The following is a 23,895-nucleotide window of genomic DNA, read 5'->3' as shown; positions in this document are numbered from 1 at the left end:
CTGTTTTTTTTTTTTTTTTTTTTTTTTTTTTTTTTTTTTTTCCACATTCTGTCTCTCATGGTTGAGGTTTACCCATGTTGACAATTTCAGGCCTCTCTAATCTTTTCAGGTAGGAAAACGTGCACAATTGGTGGTTGACTAAATACTTATTTGCCCCACTGTATTCCATTTGGTATCCTGTGATCGTTTCTGATGCTATGCACATGTGCCAGTAAAGGTTGTTTAACAAAGAAAAACAAACAGGCCCTCATATTATTGATAAATTTTTTCATTGGGAAAAAAAAGTATTACTTTCATCCCATGTTGCGATCTGATATCTGGCAACAAATATTGTAAACCAAATACAGATGTTTTCTGTACACACAAGCATCAGGTGGACCACTATAAATCTAACATGTCCCTTAAAGAAATCCTATCCGTGTGCAAAAACAAAAATATTCATGCATGCTGTTTTTTGTTATTCAACACACACACACATTTAGTTAAAGACTTTAAATAATCTTTATGTGTGAATGTGTGTGTATGTTTGGTTTTGTTTGTTTGTCAATATGGGCCCTGTGATTGGCAGCTGACCAGTCCAGGTTGTATCCTCATGAGAAAAAATGTTACAGATGATAGATGGGTGTATATACAGTACAGATGTTGTTGATGTTAAAAGGTTTGGATAAATCATCAACATGCTGAAAATCTAATATTATATAAATTACAACAACTGAGAGCTGACCCAAAAGTGTTAGGATTTGGAATCCAACAAAAATATCTGGAAAAATTCTAACTAGCGATAAACAGTGAGATTAAACCAGTACATAACAAGAAATCTGACGAGTGAACATATCAAAGGGAACCACGGATAGAAAGATTTGTAGTTCTTATTACATAAATTTTAGTATGAGTTATAACAATTTGATAATAAAACCCCTCTTGATGTTTTAGTTTTTGTAAAACTAGTTGAACTAGTATGTCGCCATTGTTGACGTCACAGGGCGGTGACGTCAATGGGTTGTCCTACCGGGCTTTCAGAGTATGACTATAGCAAACTTGTCATCTGTTCAGCCCTTTCAATTTGAACCTGAGAGGATTACATTAATGAGCAGGGCAGCATTGTCGATATTTCACAAAACGGGCAGCAAAAGCAAAATGAACAGGAAAGACGGGATGAGACGAAAGTAGAACGAAACCGGTAGTGTTCATTTGGCAAGTTTGTCAAGTGAGCGACAGCTGTCAAGAACTCCAGCTTTGTTTGCTGATCTTTACGGTAAACTATTGTGTGACCAAGCTTGTTCCATTATAATTATGGAGATTGTTAGCATCCAGAGCTGTCATGTGCTTTACATATGATTAGGATATACAGTGAAACACAGCAGTTGGATTATTTTTGCAGATAGCCCGTGCATCACAGCACACGAAAACTTTGATGCAGTTTGCCTCAACCGAGACGTGACCGAGAGTGCTGCCTTACCCGATCACCAGCCATCATATTTTTGTCACATAAAAGCACTGTCCATTGATGATCGTCCTGCTGGGGTTCTCAGATTTTGCGCCATTATCAGATATTGTTCTCGAAGCTTTTGTGGCAGTGAACAAGCACTCTTTTACATTCAGTTGGACTCTCATTATCCAAAAGGTGCCAAATAAACAAGTTACATCATAAACATGATTATGCAACATGAATAGGTCCTAAATAAATGCTTAAGACGGATAAAAAAATAAAAAAACACCAAAAAAATGAATGAATGAACTTATTAAATTTAGTTTGATTGCTGGCTATTTGTATCATTTTCTGCCCAAGAAATTATAATGGCGCCTTATTTTGCACAATGAGATTTAAGAGGACTGTTGTGTATTTTATCTGTACTTAAAGCACGTTCACTGCATGTAGATAGCATTCAAGACCACTCTTTTTAGTAACATTAGCCACGTTTAAATGCTGACTTTTGTTCATACCGATTCAAATCATTCCGAATGGAAATTTCAGATCAGCTGTTTACATGTCACTTCATCTATTCCGATCCAGCGTTTACATGTGACTGCCTTTATTCCGAAAGGACGTTTGACAACTGCCGTCTGACATGCGCAGATTAATCAAAACAAAGCGTCACGTTGCAAAACATGGAGATCGATCGTCGGAGTGCTGCTGTTTTAACTTTAACCCACTTGTTGTGTTTGTGGGGTCGTATCCGCTTCTGCTGTTTTGCTTTTTTGCCTTGTAGTAGCCGGTTTTCCTCCGGTTTCTAATCTGGTCAATGCTCCGGTCTATTCCAGCTTCGTGTAACCTCTCGTGAACTTTTTTAAATAGTTCACTGTTCCTCGTTTTACGCCCGTCTAAGCGAGCAATTATATTCAATTCTTTTAAAGTTTGAATTAAATACAATCTTTCCGCCAGACTCCAATTAGGTGCGCTGTGCTTGGAAGCCATGTTGCAAGTGACGTTACTTACGTCACAAAGTGACGTCACTAAGTCAGTACGGAGCATGTGCAGAAAGAACGCAACCAGACACCATTCCGCTTCCCTGTTTACATGATATAATTTTACTTCTAATCGGTTTGGGAAAAGGAATATTCCACCCCGTGAATCGGAATGAAATTCCATCCGGTTTGGGCCTGTTCATTCCGAATGAGGTGTTTATATGGAACACATTTATTCGGTTTGAACAAATATTCCGATTGTAATTGGAATATTTGGCTCCATGTAAACGTGGCAACTGACACCACAAGGACCATGTTTTGTTTTGTTTTTCATCGTATGTGTATTGTTTATGGATCTATCAGCTACAATCAGTAGCTCAAATGCTCACATGTAAACGAAAAAAAACCTGTTACGGTCCGCAAATGCGGAAGCAAGGTTGGACCCAAAGCAGACTACAACAACAGAAGGATTGTGTACAAGGGTTTATTGAACACAAAAAACACGGGATCACCAAAAAGGGAGACAGAAAAAGCCAAGACAAGGCTGCAACTATCAACGAAGGGATCGAGAATACAAACTGTCAAATGGCAGCATGTCAGTATCTCGGAAACCCGCCTAGGATTGGTTTAAAGACATTGCTGATGAGCTGGAATTGGATGTAGGTACAATGTCGGGAACTCATCCCACAGCTCTGTAACAAAACAATCTGGCCAGCAGCAGAATGAGACATAATCATGCCGGTCGTCATACTAGCTTCGCTAGTCTAGAGCACAGCTATTCTTCCAGTACAACCCGACCGCGTCATCACCCGCAGCGTGCATTGCGCGCGTAAAACATGGCGCCCTCCGTAGGTCAAAACATGTACTAAATATCATAGATTTTTGAATCAATGGCAATTTTCTATGTGTTTCTAATAACATATTTTAGTAAAAGAGAACAAGTGTGCCTATAAGTCTTTAAGTACGTGATTCTCTTTAAGAATCATAATTGCTTTAGGTAGTTTTATTGTTTTTTTGTTTTTTTAAATAAATACTTGAATTCTAATAACAGCAATGCCTATAAGAGGCCACTTGGTGACAGTATTGCTCAGCAAACATCTTATTGATTCCATTAAATGTTTTTACAGGGTGAGTAGTTTTACTCGATTTATTTGTTAATGTTTTGGCAGCAAAGTTGATACAATAATTGCAACAGTCTGAGCCAACTACACCCTACATGTCAAGCTAAATTCAGAAATATAGCACACCAGGAGAGAAAAGATTAACTGATATTTTTGCTTTTTTGAACCTCACTCACTTGATGGGAGTTGAATAATTGCCGAGGCAGCACAACACACAGCAGAGATGCAAATGTGTGCAAATATGTGATGCACATTAGACAAGTAGAACAAACATATATAATGACAGGAAGGATGATACCTGTGATTGAGGCGTGTTAAATTTGTCTACAATAAAGTAATAATGCACTGCTAATTGAGGCTAAATGAACACCAATGCAGGAGACCCCTCAACTGTGGTGTCTGTCTACATGTCTCCCCATTCCTGTTGCCACAAAATATTCAATTTCTACCTGGAAACATAATGGAGTGTGTCTCCTTATAGTAAAAAGCAAACAGCTCTACAGTGATAAGTTGAACCCAGCAGAAAGGGGGACTGTAAACATGACAAATGCCTGCCATTGATTTTGGGGTTTAATTACTCCATGCAGCTATGACAAAGCCCATCTGATGCTGTTGTGAAATGTAAATGGAACAAATTACACTTGGTTGCGCATAAGAAACTGATAGCGTCTGCAGTTTGCATTGTTTACTTTGCTCATACTGAAATATGCGTATTAAGGGGTGAAAAAAAATAACAGGTGAAACTTCCAAAGTGGAACACAATCCAAGCCGTGATGCTGGTTATATAAGTTTCGAAAGGGAATGATGTAAAGTTATTGATTAGTGAAAGGATCATCATACAGTGGGGCAAATAAGTATTTAGTCAACCACCAATTCTGCAAGTTCTCCCACTTGAAAATATTAGAGAGGACTGTAATTGTCAACATGGGTAAACCTCAACCATGAGAGACGGAATGTGGAAAAAAAAAACAGAAAATCACATTGTTTGATTTTTAAAGAATTTATTTGCCAATCATGGTGGAAAATAAGTATTTGGTCAATACCAAAAGTTTATCTCAATACTTTGTTATGTACCCTTTGTTGGCAATAACGGAGGCAGAACATTTTCTGTAACTCTTCACAAGCTTTTCACACACTGTTGCTGGTATTTTGGCCCATTCCTCCATGCAGATCTCCTCTAGAGCAGTGATGTTTTGGGGCTGTCATTGGGCAACACGGACTTTCAACTCCATCCACAGATCTTCTATGGGGTTGAGATCTGGAGACTGGCTAGGCCACTCCAGGACCTTGAAATGCTTCTTACGAAGTCACTCCTTTGTTGCCCTGGCTATGTGTTTGGGATCATTGCATGCTGAAAGACCCAGCCACGTCTCATCTTCAATGCCCTTGCTGATGGAAAGAGATTTTCACTCAAAATCTCTCGATACATGGCACCATTCATTCTTTCCTTTACACAGATCAGTCGTCCTGGTCCCTTTGCAGAAAAACAGCCCCAAAGCATGATGTTTCCACTCCCATGCTTCACAGTGGGTATGGTGTTCTTCGGATGCATTTCAGTATTCTTTCTCCTCCAAACATGAGAACCTGTGTTTCTACCAAAAAGTTCTATTTTGGTTTCATCTGACCATAACACATTCTCCCAGTCCTCTTCTGGATCATCCAAATGCTCTCTAGGGAACCGCAGACGGGCCTGCACGTGTACTTTCTTCAGCAGGGGGACACGTCTGGCAGTGCAGGATTTGAGTCCCTGGCGGTACATTGTGTTACTGATAGTAGCCTTTGTTACTGTGGTCCCAGCTGTCTGTAGGTCATTCACTAGGTCCCCCCGTGTGATTCTGGGATTTTTGCTCACCGTTCTTGTTATCATTTTGACGCCACGGGGTAAGATCTTGCATGGAGCCCCAGATCGAGGGAGATTATCATTGGTCTTGTATGTCTTCCATTTTCTAATAATTGCTCCCACAGTTGATTTCTTTACACCAAGCGTTTTACCTATTGCAGATTCAGTCTTCCCAGCCTAGTGCAGGTCTACAATTTTGTCTCTGGTGTTCTTCGACAGCTCTTTGGTCTTGGCCATGGTGGAGTTTGGAGTGTGACTGGACTGAGGTTGTGGACAGGTGTCTTTTATACCGACAATGAGTTAAAACAGGTGCCATTAATACAGGTAACAAGTGGAGCCTCGTTAGACCTCGTTAGAAGAAGTTACCAAAAACATTGCTTGTAAAACAAGCAATGTTTTTAGTAACCTTTTAGTTGTTGTTTTTTTTTTCATACGACTTTACTAGCCAATGATTACTTAGTTTAAGTGACTTATATTGAGGTGAGTGAACTGAACAATCAGACATTGTCACATGTTTCATTCACTCTTTCACATATCCCAAAACCTCCCAAAAGTCAAAGAAAAAGCTAAACACAAATCCTTGCCCAATAAGCTGAAGTCTGAAGACATTTGCTACCATCTCATGACCAAAAACTTTTCTTTGCAACCATTTTTTTTAAAGAAAACTTTGGTTAAACTTTAAATTGGTCAACTTTACTGTTGAGCTAAAGTCAACAATCTTTGTCAAACCAAGAGCTACAAGTACTGAAGTGATTAATGTAAAGAACTACCATTTCGAAATATACTTCTAAATTAAGTAACTTGCTCAAATTACGTTTAATAATATGTTGGTCTTATTATGTTAATTTATGTTAACACGAGGATCATTTTAATGATTTCTCAGTGAAAATGTATCAACATGTGACACTTTTATCCCCTATATATTTCTGGCAGTGTTTCAATTTTCAATTGATCGCTTCTACAACATTCCTAATTTCCTAGTAAATCACAGTGTCCAGTCATTGGTGAACCATTGTTAGACGCCGTGAAGTGCTTTTATGGTACTTTGGCTTTATCTCACACTGGTGACTTTTTCTGTATGGCTTGCACATTGTTTTAATACACAGGATGTACAGTGGTATGAAAAAGTATTGGAACCTTTTTGAATTTATTACATTACTGTATGAAATCACCATCAAATGTGATCTGATCTGTGTCAGAATCACACAGAACAGTAAAAACAGTGACTTCTTTAACTAAAACCACCCAAACATTTATAGATTTTCATGTTTTAATGAGGATACCATGCAAACAATGACAGAGGGGGAAAAATAGGTAAGTGAACCCTCTGCTTAAGCAGACTTAAAGAGCAATTGAAACCAATTTTTAGTCAGGTGTGTGCCCAATCACTGATGAGTGGTTTAAAGCTGCCCGGCCCACTATAAAACACACACCTGGTAAGAACCATCTTGATGAGAAGCATTGTCTGATGTGCATTATTGCTCGGTCAAAAGAGCTGTCTGAGGCTACGTCTGCACTAGGACAGATAATTTTCCCTCAGGGTATTTTGCCGACTATTTTTATACCTGTCCACACTTCATTTAAGGTGCTTTAAGGGCCTCCCCGCTTCTGCAAGGTACGCCTGCATTTGCGCAGGCTACGCATGCGTAAAAAGGAGAAGCCTCATGTGTTGCGTCATCGTCCGCGCGTGTTTACCTCTGAAACAGAAACTCATTCCTAGCCGCGGTAGCGGGTAACATTACCCGTCTACATTATCCGTCAAATCCAACAACTTATCTGGATAAGAGGCATACTAGTGTAGCCGACATGCCTTACAGTCCAACTAATTACACGTGTAAGGCCATTATCCGTCCTAGTGTAGATGTAGCCTGAAGACCTCGATGAAAGATTGTTGATATGTATAAAGCTGGGAAAGGATACAAAACCATCTCTAAAAGTCTGGATGTTTATCAATCGAGAGTTTGGCACTGTTGTTTCTCTCCCAAGGAGTGGCCGTCCACCAAAGATGACACCGAGAGTTTAGCACAGAATACTCAGAGAGGTAAAAAAGAACCCTAGAGTGTCTGCTAAAGACTTACAAAAATCACTGGCAGAGTCCAATATTTATGTGCACACATCAACTATATGTCAAATTATGGCCAAGAATTGTGTTAATGGGAGGACTCCACGGAGGAAGCCACTGCTGTCTAAAAAACATTGTTGCTCGTTTAATGTTCGCAAAAAGGCAGTTGGACACTAAACAGAAGTTTTGGCAAAATATTTTGTGGACTGATGAAACCAAAGTTGAATTGTTTCGGAGTAGCACACAACGTCATGTGTGGAGGAAAAATGGAACAACTCACCAACATCAACACCTCATCCCCACCGTGAAGCTTGGTGGAGGAAGCATCATGATTTGGGGCTGTTTAGCTGCCTCAGAGCCTGGACAACTTGCAATCATTAATGGGAGAATTAATTCAAAAGTTTATCAGGATGTTTTGCAGGAAAACCTGAGGCCCTGGGTCAAACAGTTGAAGCTAAAAAGAAGATGGATGCTGCAACAAGACAATGATGACACAGTAAAGTAAATCAACTTAAGAATGGTTTCAGAAGAACAAAATACACGTTCTGGAGTGGCCAAGTCGAAGTCCAGACTTCAACCCCATTGAGATGCTGTGGCATGACCTAAAGAGAGCAATTCATGCCAGACATCCCGGGAATCTGACTGAACTAAAGCCATTTTGTAGAGAATGTGCCAAAATTAGTCCTGATCAATGTGCCAGACTGATCTGCAGCTACAGGACGCTGGTTGAAGTTATTGCCGCTAAAGGGGTAGGGGTGGGGAAAAAATATCAAATGTGATGGTTCACTAACTTATTTATCCCCCTCCTGTCATTGTTTGCATATTACCCTCATTAAAACATGAAAACCTATAAATGTTTGGGTGGTTCAAGCAGACACTGTTTTTTCATCTGTGTGATTTTGACAAAGATCAGATCACATTTGATGGTGATTTTATGAAGAAATGTGAGAAATTACAAAAGGTTCAGATACTTTTTCATACCACTGTATACCTGTATTCATTTTCTTGCAAGTAGGTGGAGTAGACACACGTTCAAGTTTTCATGTCGTCTGAACGTGCCAAGCATTTGGCTGGCCACCAGTACAGGGTTTACACAGCTTTTTCCCAAAGTCAGTTGGGAAAGGCTCCAGCTCATTCACAACTCTAATGAAGACAAGCCTATAGGAAATGGATGAATGGATATTTTTATGAGACTCGAGGTTAAAATGCTAATGTAGATATCTTTTTTAGTCTGTGTGATTAAAGCAACCAATTTACTTCTTGCGGCCAACTCTCATCTTTTTATTTGCCGGGGACTATTGTTGTGGCATCAAATTTTGTCAAGTGCAAAGACGAAAGCCTTTTCTTTGCTTGGCTAACTCTTATCTGGCTAATGGGAGTTGTGTCTGTGCGACTTCTAATTCTTAAATTGTCTCACACCAACAACTTCCTTAAAGTTGCTGCACTTGGATGCGTGCCGGCTTAAGCTCCATTGCCTTTTCTTGTTTTGAACTAATGCATTCTTGATCACCGTTTAATGAAACTATATACCACATGGCGATTTCACATTAGATAAGCCATGTGAAACCCCCATCAGCAAAGAGGGCTCTGGATGGGGCTGATAATCCTGCAGATGAAAACCTTACAATGAACAGGGAGGGTTTCCTTTTACAATTCCCGGTGCTTTTAAATCCCAAATCCAAATTATATGTTTATCCCAAAGTGGAGTCGGCCCACAGGTAACAAGCAGCATCTTCCTGCGATACGCATCATCAAATACATCCAGACAAAAGACTAACAACTGTGAGTTGTCATTTGTGGGAAAAGCACTTAAACAAGATTGACCATGGCTTGTAGCTTTAATTGCCCACAGCTCTTTTGTCTGCATCTTGAGGGGAAGCATTGTAACGAGCAACGTGCTGATGCTAATCCACAAACAAACAGTGCCTTTTTCCTCGATCTTTTTAGTGTCGGGCGCCATAGGTCATGTGATTAATCGTCGGCATGATGTCGCATCACTTTGGTGTTTCGCTTTTTTTCTCTCACCGTGACATGAGCAGCGTGCCTCTGTATGGATCGCTGCATGTGTTGTAGACAGTTATGAATATCTGAATGCAAGGTGCTCATTACAACAACAACGGAGTGTCTTTTAAAGTCATCCACGGATAAAGCAGCCCTGGATGGGGAAAATGTATCGTGAATTTTTAAAGGTGTATTTTTAAAGGTATAAAAATATGTATTTTCGTTCACTGTATCCGAAGCGCCTTTGTATTGCTCCCACTTCCTTGTAAGGTCACCGATTCTGCCAATTATATTGTCATATCACCTTGTCATGGTTGACTGGTGCTACATTGCACAAAGAAAGTACATAATAGTTGTCACTCACTCAAGTATTAACAAATGTTACATAATTTCTTTTTTTTACCATAGCAGCTGTCAATTGGTAGTGTCTTAGGTTTTTGGCTCTTGTCCAATCAAAGGTGTTTATGTACTCAGGCTGCATTTTCTCTACTTTTTAAGCCAACTTTTTGGCATTCCACACGTACACTTTGTTTCAACTATTGTTATTTCACTAAACACTTATGGTAGTGTAGGCGGTGCAGCATCTCAGTCCGTGCTTCCAAAGCTTTTGTTGCTGAAGACACCTTTTAAAATTCATCCTTAAAGGTACTATAATTTGTAGTGTTATTTTAAAATACTTTTCTACTCCAGCATGCTTCACCCAATGCCCTGATGAGTACACAGAGTCCTGAAATTTTAACTGAGACTGCCCCACCCTTTTTCTTCCCTTCATTAGAGAGTGTTAGGGTCGAATACACGGTAGCAGCGCTGTTTCACCAAACCCACATCTGGACTCCGCTTGGCAAAAACTCTTTTCTAACCCATTTAAGACTTGCTACAAACAAGAAACAATCATGTTTTTTTTTTTTTTCACATTTATGGTGGTGATTTGATGGGACAAACGCTAGTTTCTATATATTCGTGCTTGCACAAGCATGCGCGCCGCATGCTGCATTTACGCTTTAAGCCGGTGGTAGTCTGAGTAAAAAAGTGACAAGACCTTGTCCGCACGCTCCTCGTCGGATACATCCAATTGCCCGGTGAACCGCCTTCCTGAAAAATGCAGGCTACCTATGTTGGCATCTACGATGCCCACAGCAACCACTCCACATTCCACCTGGGCAATTCCCGTGTGTTAAATAAACTTGGCACCTCCCCACTCTGTTTCCCTGTTGTCTGCATTGCGATCCCCCACCGGTTCCGCGATCCCTAACAAGCGCAATGTGTAAATATCATTGATGACAATGATATTTGAAGGGAATAGGAACCGTTCTCACACACACCATATAATTGTTTGCATTAGTCTAACACATTCATCTAACTATAGTTTAGGCAGACTTCACTCCGGCCCCTTAAACACAGAAAAGTGAATCACCTTATCGGCGCTCATTAGGGGGAAAAGGAAAAATGGTACCGTTTCTCGTAGGCACCATCTAACTGTTTGCATTACTCGAACACACATAATATAATTAATCAGGGAATAGTATCATTTCTCATATTTACTGTAGGACTGCACTACTCTAACACACCTAATGTAAAAAAAAATAGCACACCATAGTTTAAAGAAGCAGAATAGATACACAACGCCATCTTCTCACAGAAGCCCAACGTGTGCGTCACGAGCAAGACTGACGCACCAACTCTGGCAATCAGTTCTCCCGACAACGAACAAGGACAAAGACCAGCGCGCTTTGTCCTAAAACAAGTAGCGCCAGCCCAGATAACAAAGTTGATAGTGGGCGCTTGGGATGTCAAGACCAGCGTCGGTCGCTGTGGCAACCACATCCCATCCACGCACGAACCTAAACCACCCAAAGCCGGCCACAGAGGGAAGGTCCCAAAAGCAACGCCCGGACACACCTTCGGCCCGGCCTCCTACACCACTGACTTAAAAAACACTGGACACTGAGATAACACAGATTTTTGCTGCTCAGACACATTTTCTATGTAGCCTTGCTTTGGATTCAGCATTGGTCCCTCCGTCGTCTGTTTTTGCTTTGTTTTTGACCATTGTCGACGAATAAATTGTCAACCTGTTTTCGGTGAGTCTTCTTCAAACTTTTGAAACATGGAGTCAGTACAAAGGGTTAGAATAAGAAGAGAACGCGCTGAGTTTTGCTTCCTCCCGGTTTGGCTCGCGGGGGCGGTAAACAGCGGAGCACCATTTCCGTCCGGCTTCCGCCGTTTCCATGCAGCTTTGGCCGGGGGGACTAAATTCCAACATATTCAATCACAGAGCTTGATAGAGAAAGTGTAAGCATGGTGGTCAAATTGCTAAATATCGTACATACCAGTGGCGGGCAGTACATTTGGTAATTGGGCCTTATTCGACTTAATCTACATCTCATAATCTAACTTTGCAATTGCAGAAAGTATATTATTAGAAATAAAAAAAAAACTACTGTGCGAAGGCTTCAATGGTGCACTGCTGACATTTTTTCATTCCAGTTACCTTAAGTCCTTTCAACACAGCCACCTGACCTGTCACCTTATTTTGCAGTATTTCCTTCTCTCCCTGTAAGGTTAAAGAGAGGAATCCACATGAGAGGGTTGAATTTCCCTTGACACTCATGCACAAAATGTACAACAGGTTACGGGGCTATGCCTCCACTGACCCTGACCTGCTGTTCCTCCGTGAAGGTGAGCTGCTGCATTTGCTTTAGGTCGGCCCGAGCAATGCTGTTCTGCGCCGCAATTTGAGTTGCTAGCTGGGCAGGGAGCAATTTCCAACTGCTCATCATTGGCACTGATTTCCTGAAGCATTTGCATTCTTTTCACTGCCCTATGACTAGTTAGATGGGAAACACTAATGGTATATTTATAAAGTGAAAACACGACTCAAAGTAAATGAAGTGCAGTACAAATGATTTTTCTTTGATTGAGACATTCATAGACATTAGCGGTAATTTAACAATAGTAGTAGTTGTTTGCATTGAGTTAAACCTGCATCGTCATCATATGCGTAAGTACTGTAATTTTTGCACTATAAGGCTCATCTGACTATAAGCCGCCACCCACCAAATTTGGCACAAAAATAGCATTTGTCCATAGATAAGTTGCACTGCACTATAAGCCGCAGCTGTCCTAACTGTATTATGGGATATTTACACCAAAATATATTAACCGGTAACACTTTATTTGAAGGTGGTGTCATAAGACCAAAATGAACCACCATGATTGCTTCAAGAAGCTTCATTTGGCCATCACTGCTCCCTTGGGGGAGACAGTCACCCTCTGCTGCCACCTGCTGTCAACACTGTTGTTGTCCATCATGCATCCTAGCATGCATTGCAGCGCTACAGATGTAAATAACAATCAAAATCCATGTTCTGTGCTAATTATTTTTTCAGTTACTGTTCCAGTTGTTTCATTAATTGCGGGTTATGGTACTTAGTAACACTTTATTTGACAGTGGCGCCATAAGACTGTCATTAGACAATCATAATTATGACACTGTCATGAGCATTAATGAATGCTTATAACAGATGTCATTTAGTGTTGTCCGGCAAAATATCTCACTTTTGAATGGATGTAAAAGAGCCAAGCTGGACATAAATGGACTTAGTGACATAATTTGCCGGATGACACTTAATGACATCTGTCATAAGCATTCATTAATGTTAATGACAGTGTCATGTCTTAATTATGATTGTCTAATGACAGTCTTATGGCAACACTATCAATTAAAGTGTTACCAAGTACCATAACTAGCAATAAATGAAACAACTGGAATTTGCCTGATGAGACTTAATGACAACTGTCATAAGCATTCAGTAATTCCCATGATAGGGTTATTATATTATATTATATATAATATTATATTATGTTATATATTATATGATATTATATTATGTTATTATATTATATAAAGATGTCCCGATCGATCGGGATGCCAAAGTATCGGAATTGGCAAAAAAAAGAAATATCGGACATGCCTTTTTTTAATATATATATATTTTAATTAAATCGTTTTCTAATAGTATTTAACGTGACAGACAAAATGTCCTACACTCATCCAGAGTCTTTAGTTTTGGCTTAAAGTAGGGCTATCAAATTTATCGCGTTAACGGCGGTAATTAATTTTTTTTTTAATTAATCACGTTAAAATATTTAACGCAATTAATGCATGCGCTGCACGACCCACTCACGCATTGTCGCGTTCAATCTATAAAGGCACCGTTTTACCCGTATATAGAGCTAAAAGGCAGCGTAAAATGAGTAGAGTGAATTGAAGCAGTCTTTGGAGCCTTATTTTAATTGACTAAAGCCTTACAATCCCTCTCTCAACAATTATAAATATCGTGAGAAACAATGTGGGGAAGAAAGGTAGCAATTGATCTTTTTCTTAACACCCTATGTTATTTCCCAACACAGAGAAGATATATCAATTGGTGCCACTACGCACAGTCATGGTTGCACTTCCCATCATGCATTTGGGCAGAACAGTTAAATGGCTACAGTATCATTTACTGAAAGCTCAACAAATACACTAGATGGCAATATTTAGTCACAATATACAAAGTCACATTTATCCTTTAAGAAATACAAGTCTTTCTATCGGTGGATCCCTCTCACAGAAAGAATGTTAATAATGTTAATGCCATCTTGAGGATTTATTGTCATAATAAACAAATACAGTACTTATGTACAGTATGTTGAATGTATATATCTGTCCGAGTTTTATTCATTTTTTTCTTAATGCATTGCCAAAATGTATATGATCAGGAAAAATTATCGAGAATGATTGGAATTAAATCGGGAGCAAAAAAAAAAAGCAATCGGATCGGGAAATATCGGGATCGGCAGATACTCAAACTAAAACGATCGGGAGCAAAAAAAACATTATCGGAACAACCCTAATATTATATAATATTATATATTTATGACGGTGTTATGACAGTGTTATGACGCCGCTGTCAAATAAAGTGTTACCTATTAACCCAAATAAATCATCAAATAACCCGCACTGGACTGTACACCGCAGGATTCAAAATGACGGCAAAAAGTAGCGGCTTATAGTCCGAAAATGACGGTATAATGACAATTTAAATTTGATAAATAAAGAGATGAGCTAGTAATTGGACTTTAACTTTGTTCTGAAGCTTTGTGTTTCCTTCAGAGACATGTAAGTTTAGTGTGTACTTCATGAACTTCAGATGATCTTCATGTAATGTGACAACAGGCACAACAGTACTTAAGTCTTCTTAAAATCTTCCTGCAATACAGCTAGTTTCTTTTTTAGTGTTAACTGGTTTGCATATCTATCTGTATTTTAGATTTTTAATTGTGCAATCTGTGATAAAAAAAAAAAGAAAAGACAAAGACAAAGCACATAACAATTATATTGTTTCACCTATAGAATGGAACTTTTAAAGTCAGCCACAACAGGTGACATAAACTGACAAGTAAGATTACAGTGTTGCCTTGATATAAGTAGGAAATGGAAATTCCATTCAACCATATGTGCTTCTCTGCAAAAAAGTGAAATATTATAAAAAGAAAAGAACTAAAGTTTATGACATAAAACCATGATTGAATAGAACACAAAGATATTTGGCAATATTTGTCACACTTGCAGCAAATGACCACGGTGTGGTTGAGTGACCTGGCCACCTGGGGGTCCATTTAAAACAGACGGGTGTAAATGAACATGTTAATGGATATTTGTACAGTTTATAAAATATCGGCTCCCCGCAGAGGACAAATAAATTATGACTGACTGTCAGTACCGTTATACAGTATTAAATGGCTGAATGTGTTACAATACAATTGCGAATCCTCACAGTATTTCGTTTGATTTTGGTGGCTATCAGAGTTAGACGTTCAAGTATACGATCCATTTTCTAGCGCTTGGGTTACAAGTGAGCTGAAACCTAGCCCAGCATACTTCGTTTCAGATGTCATCTAGTCACAAGGCAAATGTAGCCAAACATTCTTTTACATTCACAGCCCTCTATTTAGAATTTTAAAATAAACTAAGAGCCATGTTTTTTTTCAATGTGGATGGAACGCCATACAAAAGATCTAGAACTAATATCCGAACTCTGAACCTCTAAACAGTGAAGCAAATATGCTAACCACAAGTGCACTGTGCTTCCAAATACAAACTAAAACCTGTTACCTAATTATTTTCAGCCATCATCAACTCCTTCACTTGAGGCACATACTACGTTATGGCAGCACAAGGTCCCTCTGCTTGTAAGACCGCTTTCCCAGCAGCCACGATTTCAGCGCAGAGGCTTTTCTCAAGCGTTTCCAACTGGTTTAACTCTTCTCTGAGGTGACAAATTGTTTCAAACGTAAGTGAATTGAAAACATGTGGGAGGGATGGATGTGAAAGCCAAAGTAGCACTGCATATGAAAAACAACAAGCAATCACAACAATGTTTTTTCTTTTAAAAACCTCGACTTGTTTTAATTTAGTTAAAAGAGGCATGTTATAGAAAACCAACTTTATAATTGCTTATATACCTTCATTTGGGGTCTCCACAATGCCCACCCACCTATCAAGTGTGAAATTAAATAACCAAGTATGGTAAATATTTTGTTATCTGTTTATTTATTAAACATATCTGACAGCAATCTATTGTGAATTTGAACAAATATCATTGCAATTAGCATTCGCAAGTGTTTGCTTTGCAGATGTGCAAAGACGATGATTGTCTCAAGAGTCAAAACATCTCTAGATTTAATAATCATCCATAGACTTCATAATATATTGACGGAACACGGGGCCGATTAATAGGGGGCCTGCATTGTTAGCGTGGCCGTCAAAGCTGACGGAGTGGAATCACAGACAAAGAGCTTTTTCCGTTTAGAATTCTTGTGAATAAATGCTTAAATCCCAGAATTCTTTATAAATGTGCCATAAAACAGTCTCGATTATTGGTTAAAAGCAACAACAACAACAAAAAAAGTGCAGTTAGCATTTATTTTATGCAAATATTGCGAACTATGATGCTAGTCAGTAAGCAAATGTAGCGGCCGCCTTATGAAAACAGCTTTTCCGGTGAAAATTCTTGTGAATAAATGCTTAAATCCCTGAATTCTTTATAGATATGGACGTAAAACAGTCTCGATTCTTGTTTAAAAGCAAAAAAAAAAAAAAAGTGCAGTTAGCATTTATTTTACGTAAAGATTGCAAACTATGATGCTAGTCAGTACGCAAAAGTAGCAGCCGCCTTATGAAAACAGAGCTTTTACGGTGAAAATTCGTGTGAATAAATGCTTAAATCCCTGAAATTTTTATAGATATGGACGTAAAGCAGTCTCGATTCTTGGTTAAAAGCAAAAAAAAAAATGAAAACGGGCCGTTAGCATTTATTTTACGTAAATATGTCGAAGAATGACGCCAATGCTGTCGCAGTTAATTTCTCTTGATTTTTTTTTTTCACGTTTCAAAATGCATGCATGGTACGAAAAATATAATAATTACCTTGAATCCATGAACAAATCACTCCTGAGACAATCCTTCTTGTTTGTATGCGGCGCAGCTTTTGTACTTTTCCAACTTAAATCCAGCGTTGAATCGCTGCATGCGTCGCTGCGACAGACTCAGAGTGTGAGATGGCCCCCTACTTGAAGGCGTGGCGGACTGGCACAGTGTATGCCGAAAGTGACCCGTCAATATAATTAGGAAGTCTATGGCTCATCACTTTTTTTGTGGAGTAAATATCAGTTAAATAATAAATAAATGTTGGTAAATGTCAGTCGGCAAATTTTACTAGCCTCTCACTCTGTCACATGCCCTTGCTGTGCTCCGAAATCGAGCGATTTCAGACAGAGTGTAAGGTCTCTCTTTGTGTGTTTGTTAAGACTTGACTGTTCATCTAGCCACCACAGAACTGTTTTAAATTCAGGGGGGTCATCTGGCCCCCTCCGGGAGAGCAAAACAACCCAGTGGTTTCACATTGTCTCCATGAAGTTTCCATTTACTAAATTAAAGTTTGTCTACAGTAAGGAGATACGCCGGTGACATGTTATCAAACATCAATAAAGAAAATGATGTGTTTCCATAATCCTTACAACTACTTATGCAATAATAATGGGAAAGTATTGTTTAGACAATGTTAACTTGATCAATGATGCTTAGAAGTGGTTTCCAAGCTGATTCCTCATCTCCAATAGCGCATTGCCAGATAACATTTTTTCATCCCTAGTCTCCTGCTCCTTCTTCTTCAACTTGTTCTTAATCTTTAAGAGTATTGTGTTCACCTCGAAGAAAGACAATAGCTAGCTATTTAAAAATAAGAAATCCTTCCTGAAAACACTGAACAAGAAAAAAACAAGTAAAGCTAGATGGTACCTCTGCTTGTGCCACTCTGATTTGATTGATGGCCCCCGTTTGAGAGTCCTACGCCTCTCTCACATTTCCGCTTTGTAAAGGCTGATGTTGTCCACCAAGTGTTGATTCAAAAGCTCAGCTTAAGTTACTTTCTTTTGGATTTGCTCAAGTTTTTTCAGAAGTGTCTTTAAAATAGGATTTATAAAAAAAAAAAAAATTTAAAAAAAAATTAATAAAAACAATAACAACTGTACATTGTCATTAACTCAGACTGATATCAACAGCGATGGATGTCCAATCCATTTGATCTGTTAATTCAAATGGATTGGACGTACTGTATCTCGCATTTGACGGTAGGCAATGGGTATGTGCCGGCTTTTTGAAGGACACAAGAGGGCTCAGGTTGCCTCCACAGTGCAATACTGTCAAAATTCTTCTCCAGACATCGGTCTTTTATTCTTCACAAAGGACTCAGCTGCATGACCTCTAGAAGCCCAAGATGTATGTGGTTTTTCCAAGGATTTTCTTCAATAGCAGGAATAATAAATAGCTTCCTGCAGGGATGGCAACCCTATCACTCTACATTGCATGTTTGGAAAACATGACCATTGAATCTCACAATATTGATCTGATGATGCATCAGGAAGTGTCTATAGAAAAGTGTATACTAAGTGGGTATGAGTTTGAAAATGAAATTGAATGTGATATTTTATAGAACGTTAATGTGTTTATTTATTCCAACAATACCTGAAACGAACTTTTTATGCTGTGCTCTTTAGTTTAGGTTTCTTCCAAGGGAGATTAATTAAACTTTAATTCAGTTTTATTTAGGGCTGCAGCTTTCCAATATTTAGTAATCAAGTATTCCACTGAAAATTCAATCGATTAATCGTGTAATTGGATAAAACATTTTTTTTATTTTTTTAGGTAAAGAGCAATTATAAATATACATGAGAAAACAAGACATTTCACTTAATATTGAACCATTTTTAGACAATCAGTCTTTATTTTAGATGTACATTGTTGAAAACAGCCAACAATTGCATCCCAGATGTGACTGGAAAAAAAAACTAATTCACTGCTTTAACTAAAAAAACTTAAGATCTTATATAAAAAAATAAATAAACAATTCTTATTTCTGACCTAAAATGTCATTACACTTGATAACGGACAGCACTTAAAAGTTAGGTGTTTTACCACATGTTTCAATTAAATGTCCATTTGTGTTAAGCATGAGTTATGCTTCTGCGTTGCGGTGACGCCGAAGCCACTACGGCGTCAATGACCCTTCGATAGTTCTCCAGCAAGGGAACGCGTTGCTGTTATTCACCGCCAAGCCACTAGAGGGGTGTGGCGTTGTGTTTGTACGGTTTGGGGGGGACTCTAGTTGACTTCCTCTAGTTTTGTTCCGGTTACACAATAACCAACGGAGATGGAACGATTGAATGTGGATCTTCAGGTCATTAACATTGAACAACAAATCATACTGATCATACTGTAATGTCCATAACTAAGCGCGGGTCCTTTAAGAGGCGATCAGACTGCGGAGTGGTGATGTAGCGGGAAGCAAGTGAAAAGAACGGGAGAAAGCGAAAGTTAACGATCGCATGTTGTGGTAGCCCGCTATTATTTTGTTATTTATTTTATTGTTGCCACAATAAAGTCCTCCTTCTTCTTCCCCCCATCCGTTATCATAAAAGCACCGAGGCACTCTAGATCAGTGATGATGTATTAAGTGTGTGAACTGTTGTTGAAAATTAAAGATCAAACCCACTCTTTTGAAAGCAAACCTGTGCTTTATTCTTCATATAAATTTATAAATAAGTCACAGACTCACAGCAAACATATGTACACAATAAATGATGAAGTGCACCAACCAAAAATACAGCATAAAGTAATAGAAAGCTGGCAATTTTTGACCGACTGCGTCAATGCTTCGGGTGCCCATTCGCTTCCGAACAAACACGTACTTGTCTCAGTGGTTTTTTTATGCAATCGCTGACCTTGCCATTTGGCAATCTTTATAATGTCTTGACGAGACATTGTAGAAGTTGTCGTACTTGATCTCCAAAGATAGTCTCGTCAGGTTTGTCCATTTTTGCGTGTAGCATAACAATGTTTCGAAATGGCGGTGATTTCGCGCTGAACCAGAAACAAAACTCGGAGTGGACCAATCACAGTCTATTTGCGCAACGTCACCAAGCGTTGACGCATCGACCAGTCAGAAAATTGTGGAGATGCACGTCAGGCTATGGCGAAGGGTTGTAAATTGGGTCTGCCTTGGCGGCGTAGGTCTGTCGCAAAAGCATGACTCATTCTTCAAGCTATTTTTAAGTTCTCGTTAAGTTTTAAGTCGAAATTGTAATGATTTTGAGTTTTTGCAATGTTCAAAATAAATGTATGATACAATAAAATTGACAGTTAGCTTTATCATGTTTTTATTTCACACCCTCATCACTCTACAGCGCTGTGTTTTTACAGATTAAATAAAGCCTGTATAGACCCTACCCACGTGACGTCACAACTCCTTCCTCCTGACTGGTGCCGCCCAACTGTTCGTCAACACATCATGTTTCCCTGTTACGGCTACGTACATTCCTCCTATTTACGACGTGTTTTTCTGCTCGTTAACATTAAAAATCAAAATGGTGAAGGCGTGTGTGGCGGTCGGTTGCAATAACAGAGAAGATAGACGGAGAAGACGGAGAGACTTGAAGTTCTACCGAATTCCGAGAGACCCGGAGAGAAGAGAGCGAGATGGGCTGCTGCAATTCGACGAGAAAACTGGGCTCCAAACGATTACCACAGATTATGTAGTAGTCATTTTATATCTGGTAAGATGCATTTAATATATATTTAGAGGGTTTTGGGCTGACAACCACAATTAAGATCATTGCTAGGCTAATCGCCGACAACATACACGTATGTATGTAGTGAGTGCTATCGCTAAACCATATAAACATTAAAAGCCCTAGCTCCATCGACAAATGACATGAAATACATTAGACTTGACAGTGGATGTTAGCAAGAACAAAAGATTTTGAATTGAAAATTTCGTAACTCACCTTCCCGAGCACAAGATAGATTCCTGCCGAATTTTCGTGGACGAGGACCTGTTTCACCCAACCAGCAAACGAAGTATTTATAAGCCTCCAAGCTCTTAAAGTTTTTCAAACTTTCGTGAGAATAGGCTGATTTTGTGTGGACAAGATAGTTGTACAGTTCAGGGTAGCTAGCAGATGTCAGGCAAATACGGCAGAGACAGCGGGTCGAAAAACATCGATTTAGGCATCAAATATGGATCTGGCGAATGGATAAACTGAAGCTTTTCCACATAACGCCTTTTATGCAACGCATCAAGTGAGTTTACGGCATCCGAAAGCACCGGGTCTTCCATGAAATGCATTATGAATTGCTCAATCAATTGAGACCATTGATAATACAGACACAAAATGACGGACAAGTGGGCGGGACCATACAGCGAGCACGTGATTTTGTGACGTCGGTGGGTAGGGTCTATAGAAGACACGTTAGCCACGCATAGACAGTAGTCATAATTAATATAAATCTAGCCCTCCACAGGGCTAATGTTACATTAGCAAGGTATAGTAACATTAACCTTATTTATTAGCGCTATATTAACTTAATTTTACCATGTCCCAAGTATCACTCCTCCACTCTCGGAGTAAACGGGGTGTCTTCGGTGGACCGGGGGCTAGGTGGGCGTGCCATGCGGTGGCGCCCGGCGCGGCTTTCAGGGGTAGTCATCGGCCGCAGGGTGCAGAAGCGTCGTCGGGGCCGCGGGTAGCCGGGGCCAGGCAGGGGTAGTGTTATGCAAGCTCAGTCTTACAATGAATACATGAAAAAGTGTTGGCCTTGGTCTCCAGCTTGAAATGCTCCCACACTTTTACCATTTTCTGTTTTTTCCTGGTGCCTTTATCTTCGCTTTCATCAGCTTCTTCTTCGTTACCTCTATAGTCATGCTTGGTTGAAATCAAATATATATCCGCCGCCTCGCTCTTCTTCTTGTAAGCACGTGACGTCAGGCGCATTGTGCCGTATTAAAAGTAGTCCCGGTAAAATGTCATTCTTAGAGCTGGCAAAATAAACGAATTCTTGAGGCAGAGAAAATTCCTTGATCAATTTTTAAACGTGAGTTACTCAAATTATTCAAGTAATGGTTTCAGCTCTAGTTTTACTATACAGATGTTGACCTCACTCCACACCTGCATGAAAGGAATGCAACTTTGCACGTTGCCTGTCATTTTTCAGTTCTTTTTTTAACCAAGCATCCATTTTCTATGCATATCCTTATTATGTGTGAGCTCGAGCCTATCTCAGTTGACTTTGGGTGTAATGTAGGGTACACTAAGGATTGGTGGACCCCAGACAATTTTAAAGTATATGCTATTCACACCTATGGCTATGTAATTTAAAGTTGGCAATTACCGAAACAGCCGTTTTTGGGGAAATTGGGAGAAAGCTAGGGTACCTGCAGAAAATAACCGAGACAATCACAGGAAGAACATACAAAACCCACCATGGAAAGATGGAACGAGATTGAAACCCGAACTTCAGAACTGATGACAGTGCTGCCAGTTTTATTTCTTTAAACCAAATCATTTTAAATTATAAAATAAAACATTGTCAAGGTATGTTTTGACTTTGAAGAATTTCTGCGCAATTCTATACCACTCCAAAATAAAACCAATTTTACTTTTTTATCCATCTTCAGTCACCTTTTGTTTACATGTTAATGATGTCACTTGTGCAGCTCCTGACTGTATGAGGCAAACAACTTTACTAACACTTGGGCAGTGACTGTTGTGCAGGCCACAAGTGCGAGGATGTCCGAAAGTGATGGTTGGGAGGTCTGCTTCGTGAGAACATTGAGCTCTGTGAACCAGACTCAAATGTTTGTGTATCACAAACAAACACTTGTTTCTATTTAATGAAACAAAGCTGCCTGAAATATACGTGGAGGTATAACCATCACTGCATGAACATCAGGAAGCAGCAGATGTATTTGGAACAAACACTCGCTCTATTTGATTAATTTGACTCTGCAAAGTAATTACAAAAAATTATTTGGCTGTGAAACGTCTTCAGCGACTCCTTTACTCTCACTGGGGAGTGTGGTCGTATAGACTGACATGTTTTGTTTTTCCAAGTGTCAGGGATAGAGAAGAACCGCCAGGAAATGTCAAGGTGGGGAAAGGGCGCCATCTCGAGGTAACTACTGAATAAAACGTGATGCATGTCACATGGTACATGCAAACAAAAATTGAGGCTTTATGATTGTTGAATATTGGCTCTGTTCCCCTATGCAATACAATAGAAATGAAGAGAAAATTATGATAATACGTTTCATACATAATCATAAAATTGTGTACCTGCTCTAGCCACTGCTCAGTATTAAGATATATGTATTTTTCACTAAAATTATAGGTATGATCAAGTCACTAATCATTACTCTACCCAAATATTAAATTTTAAAAAGTAAAAACAAATTGCAGTTCATTTGTATATTTGAAATGTTAGTCACAGTTGAAAAATGAAAAACTAAAACTGCAAAATAAAAAGTAAAAAAAATCATTGTATTAAATTATATAAATATACTGTGGATTCTTAACCAAGCAAAATATAAAATATAATAAAAAAAACATTTAAGAAAGTAAAATAACAAATACTTCATAGTTTAAAGAAAAACAATTGTAGATTATCTGCTCACATTCCTATTTTAATTTATTTTATTTTTATCATATTTATTTTATTTATTTTGATTCTAGGAAATGTTTCAAACGTATAAGAATATATTAGTGATATGCCATCATATCATTATAAAATGATCTGGTCTTGTCACATCACAATATTAATTTAAAAATAATAATAATAATAATAATTTTAGAGAAAAACAAAAGAAGTAAGAATAACAATCATGTTTGTGCTTAGCAATTACATAATACAGTGAAGAAAGTAAGTATTTGAACACCCTGTGATTTTGCAGGTTCTCCCACTTAGAAACTAACGACGCGGTTGAAATCTTCATGGTTGGTGCTTGTCCACTGAGAGACAATCTAAAAATAAAAGATAAATCCAGAAATCACAGTGTATTATTTTCTTTAACAATGTATTTTTATTA

Source organism: Corythoichthys intestinalis, chromosome 14 (assembly GCF_030265065.1).
Source record: "Corythoichthys intestinalis isolate RoL2023-P3 chromosome 14, ASM3026506v1, whole genome shotgun sequence".
NCBI lineage: Eukaryota > Metazoa > Chordata > Actinopteri > Syngnathiformes > Syngnathidae > Corythoichthys > Corythoichthys intestinalis.
The sequence above is the reverse complement of the archived record's forward strand: the minus strand, read 5'-3'. Positions refer to the sequence as shown.